At 47.7% G+C, this 5,000-nt stretch overlaps 2 protein-coding genes across 12 annotated transcripts in view; one reads left to right on the forward strand and one right to left on the reverse strand.

Moving 5' to 3' along the window:
* Window positions 1-5,000, forward strand: part of LOC113585040 (gamma-crystallin M2-like) — a 39,447-nt gene that overhangs the window by 27,166 nt on the left and 7,281 nt on the right. The window lies entirely within an intron of this gene.
* Window positions 1-5,000, reverse strand: part of LOC113585041 (nuclear factor 1 X-type) — a 91,082-nt gene that overhangs the window by 21,894 nt on the left and 64,188 nt on the right. The window lies entirely within an intron of this gene.

Genomic DNA, 5,000 nt, shown 5'->3' on the forward strand with positions numbered 1-5,000 from the left:
AAGGATGAGGAAAAAAGCCATCGAGCATTTAAGAAACATGATTACACACATGCAGAGACACACACGTATACACACTTTAGTTTCAAGATGTGCTGTAGTTTTAATCCAGCTTGCTATCAGTATGCGTGCATGCCAATTAGGGCATTTTTAAAGCCAAGACAGCCAATAGGAGATGAGTGTTATTCCCACCCACATATTCCTTCCTGTTCAGTGGGGATGCAAGTCACTGTAGAAAGACCAATATGTGAGTGTACAGAGTGTGTGTAAAGAATGAGAGTCAACACACTACAAAGAGAGAACCTGAAGTGAAAGAGAATGAGAGAGAGAGAGAGAGAGAGAGAGAGAGAAAGAGTGAGCACCAATAGAGTATGAGACTGTGAGTCCTATGTTTGGACATAGGATGTCTCCTCCATCTTATCAGGGAATCCCTGGTAAGCACACACACACTCACACCCTCATACATACAAATACAGACACATGTATAATCAGTTGACCAAATTACACTTAAATGGTTATGCATACACACAGTGAGGTTGGCACATCCAGACACACATACATAAGCACAGGGAATTGCCCTGTTTGTAGTGTATCTGAAACAGCCAGCCAGCCAGCCTCGATGTTGGATGAAGTGAAAAGAGAGTGTGTATGTGTGTGTGTGTGTGTGTGTGTGTGTGTGTGTGTACATATGCATCATATACACACACACACACACACACACACACAAACACACAAGCCTAACTGTTCAGTACATATTACATGAGTCTCCACAGCCAAACTCTGTGTGTGTGTGTTTCTGTGTGTGTGTATTTCTGTGTGTGTTTGTGTTTGAATGTATGTGTGTGTGTGTGCGCGCGCGTGCGTGCGCATATGTTTCTTCAGCGCTGCTGCACAGAGCGGATTACTGATTGCTGCAACAACAGACTTTTCTCAGAATTCTTGGCAAAAGCACCAGCTCAGGCCATTGATGACCAATCAGATAACTAAACACACCAGCCTACACAAACACACACACAACCCCCTCACAAACATCTGAACAGATGACCCCCCCTCCCCCCGAGCATGTCACCAAACAGATAAACAACCCACCTCAAAACACACAGGTGACCCATTCAGATTGTAGGTCAAAGTCCAATGAATGGATCTTACTATTGACCTTATATGGATGTCCTCCACATGTGTTTGCTTTTGTGCTTGCTAGTAGCTGATACTATATACTTTGTGTGTGTGGTGGAGGTAGTGACCATGCTTAGTCTCAAACATGGGTCTTCCAGGTGGCAAACGTGTGCTCTAACCACCAGACCAAAGAGCCTGGTCCCTGGTGCACTACCCAGAACGCACACAATTATCCTGCGTGACAGTCACAGGGTGTGTGTGTGTGTGTGTATGTGTGTGTGTGTGTGTGTGTGTGTGTGTGTGTGTGTGTGTGTGTGTGTGTGTGTGTGTGTGTGTGTGTGAGGAGAGTACCCTCCTCTACAACCATGCTGTTCACCATGCCAAAAATGCAGGTTTGCCAAAACTATAAAGGCCCACACCACCCCATCCACACTTCCAGCCATGCAGCTTCCTGGACAGTGTGGAACGTGGCAGATCAGAACAGGGCTTTACCATCTTCACTGAGACACTGAGACACTTCACTGTTACAAATGACAAACACACACACACAGAAAGGTTATGAGAAACCAGTAAGATGCTTCTAACTGCATCGCAATTATTGCAAAATTTGATAATAAAGTAGGCAGATAAAGGTCTCTGCTAGCTCTGAACTTACATACTGTGTTTGAAATATTAATCGCAAAATGTAAATACATTAAAATGAAATATTGAGGGATTGAGTGGGGGACAGAAAGCCAGAGGGAAAGAACCATGTAACAACAGAACAATGTAACAATGCGGTCACATTTCTGGAGGTGTTAAGAAGCGCTATGGATGTTGTATGTAGAGGCAATGCAGGGGTTAAGGAGAGTGACTGCCAACAGGCCCCTGTGGGGCCAGGGGCCACAACTGCCCCCTGGCCCAACGAACAGGAGGGACCGCTCGGATATCTACTGCTACTGTTCTACACCAGGAGAGAGCACGACAATGAGACCGAGTGCAGGACGGAGAGGGAGAGAGAGAGAGAGAAAGAGATCTGAAAGCTCCTCTGGTGGAACTCCAAGCAACTGCATCTGTTTGGCAGTGATTCAGAAAAATCTACTGTTACACACACACACACAGAGTACAGCTCAGAGAGAGCTTGTGTTTCAGTGCTCGCCCCAGGGACTGCTATTCCAGGCTAGAGTTTATGAAAAACAGCTTTATGTGGAAAAAAACACGGGAGAAAAAGAAGAGGGTGGGGTTAAATATATACGTACAGGTGAAGGAGAGCAGCGCTGAGAGGGCGAGATGAAGACAAGACGCACAAAAATGGCTGAAGGTGAAGAAGCTCGCCGCTGACCACAGGTGGCCACGTCAGGACCCCTGACCCCTGCCTTTCCAGTGAAGCAGCCGATGCTTACAGTACATCGCAAGGAGACGACAAGAGAACATGGAGAGGATGAAGGAGGAGAGGCGAGGAGGAAGTGAGGAGCAGAGAACAGAGAAAGAGGAGGTGAGGGAGAGGCCAAAACATCTGCTCCAACCATCAGCACGGCGCAAATGTCATTTCACTGTTCTCACTCTCACTCATCTCTCTCCTCCCTCCGTCTGCCTCTGTCTCTGTCTTCGTCTCTGTGTGTCTGTTTGTCTCTCTCTCTTCTTCTCTGTACGTCTCTGTCTGTCTGTCTTCTTCTCTGTACGTCTCTGTCTGTCTCTCTCCCCTTCTCTGTACATCTCTGTCTGTCTCTCTCTCCTTCTCTGTACGTCTCTGTCTGTCTCTCTCCTTCTCTGTATGTCTGTCTGTCTCTCTCTCCCCTTCTCTGTACGTCTCTGTCTGTCTCTCTCGCCTTCTCTGTACGTCTCTGTCTGTCTCTCTCTCCTTCTCTGTATGTCTCTGTCTGTCTCTCTCTCCTTCTCTGTACGTCTCTGTCTGTCTCTCTCTCCTTCTCTGTACGTCTCTGTCTGTCTCTCTCTCCTTCTCTGTACGTCTCTGTCTGTCTCTCTCTCCTTCTCTGTATGTCTCTGTCTGTCTCTCTCTCCTTCTCTGTACGTCTCTGTCTGTCTCTCTCTCCTTCTCTGTATGTCTCTGTCTGTCTCTCTCTCCTTCTCTGTACGTCTCTGTCTGTCTCTCTCTCCTTCTCTGTATGTCTCTGTCTGTCTCTCTCTCCTTCTCTGTATGTCTCTGTCTCTCTCTCCTTCGCTGTACATCTCTGTCTGTCTCTCTCTCCTTCTCTAAAAGCACAGCTTGGAGGCAGGTGCTTTCCATCACTCATATTGGAGCGAATTGCCTAGACCCAACTTCCCCACCCACCCACACACACACCCACACACACACCAACCCATCCACCAACCCAACTGTAATATAAAGGCTTGTCAGAGTAGAGAATGCTGATCTGGGACCAGTTCAAGCTCCTCGTACCTCATGACGGCGCACACTACAGAATCACCAGCACTGCCCTTTATGTCTGTGAAGACTATGAACAATGAAGACTGTTTCTGCAGAGATGAAAAGGGGACACAGTAATAATTATGTAATTATAACTGTTGCTTGGGAGGCATGTTTATTTGACATGGATGTGCCAACATGACCTGTCCTTCCCTGCCTCTGTTTCTCTTTCTCTCTCGGCCTCTTTCTCCCGGCCTATAGTTTAAAAAAAACACAGAAAATAAATGCACATTTTGATTTATCTGACTGTAATTACACACACACACACACACACTCCCTAAACCACAACTTAAACCCACCCACACACGCGCACACACGTGCACACACGCCCTAAGCAAGTGCTCCAACCACAACTGACCTCTGGACACCTCACTTTAGCTACACAGGTCAAACCAAGCACACACACGCCACCACACACACGAGCGCGCAGGCAGCTTGAAAGACGACCTGTGATACAATTTGTAGCGAGCTAGCTTCAAAGCCCCTATCCGTCGCTATCAGCATCAGGGGATCTGTTACGCTCTATTGACTTGCAAGTACCCATGACACATTTCCTGGTCCTGCTGATACCTACCAACCGACAGCGGCATGCACACACACTCCAGCGACTGCGAGACCGGGACGGCTGTGCAGAACTGCGTCTGCTTTAGCAAAGGTGAGTGACTTCACGAAGGGCAGGTTTGGGCTTAAGACGAGACACTGTTCTCGTCTCTCAGCAGTAGCGGTTCCGAACGGGTCCGCGGCAGCGCGCGATACTCCAGCACTTTGCGAGCTGTTCGCCCAGCTGTCTTCTTGTACCGTTTCCTCGCTATGTTTCTGCGCGTGCAGACTCTCTCTGTTTCTCCATCTGAGCTCACTTCTCTGTCTGAGGGTAGAGGGACAAACTAATAATTACTCTTTGCTATAATTAAGTCTCCTTCCTCCCCTTCCATCTCTCCATCCTTCTCTCTCTCGCTCTCTCTCGGATGGTTTATATACGTTTCCAAATTCCTCTCCTCCACGCGAGACCGTGCAGATGTCGGCAGCCGTACGGCTGGCACACCTACACAGAAATGCCAGAGAGAGAGAGAGAGAGAGAGAGAGAGAGAGAGATGGAGAGGCAGAGAGAGGGAAGAGATGGAGAGGAAAAAAAGGAGAGGAAGAAGAAGGGCGTGTCTCAGTCGCACTACATGCATGGAGAGTGCCAGCAAGGCCGCCCGAGAAAAGCCAAAGATTCCCTGTGCGCTAACGAAAGGGATTTGACTACTGCTGAATCAGTGCAAAAGTCCAAATAAAAATTCTAAATCTATGACAGTTACTATTTTCCTTCACATTAAATATTGCAATGCTGGGAGGTGACATCGGACAGAATCTATCAGCAGTATTTCAAAGCCTTCTAATTTTCAGTGAGTTATCGTATGATGCTGTAAGTGTAAGGATATATGGTGTGCGCTTGGGAGGGACGTTTGTGTGACTGACAGAGCCGGATGCAGTGAAACGG

This window comes from Electrophorus electricus, chromosome 16 (genome assembly GCF_013358815.1).
Source record: "Electrophorus electricus isolate fEleEle1 chromosome 16, fEleEle1.pri, whole genome shotgun sequence".
Taxonomy (NCBI): domain Eukaryota; kingdom Metazoa; phylum Chordata; class Actinopteri; order Gymnotiformes; family Gymnotidae; genus Electrophorus; species Electrophorus electricus.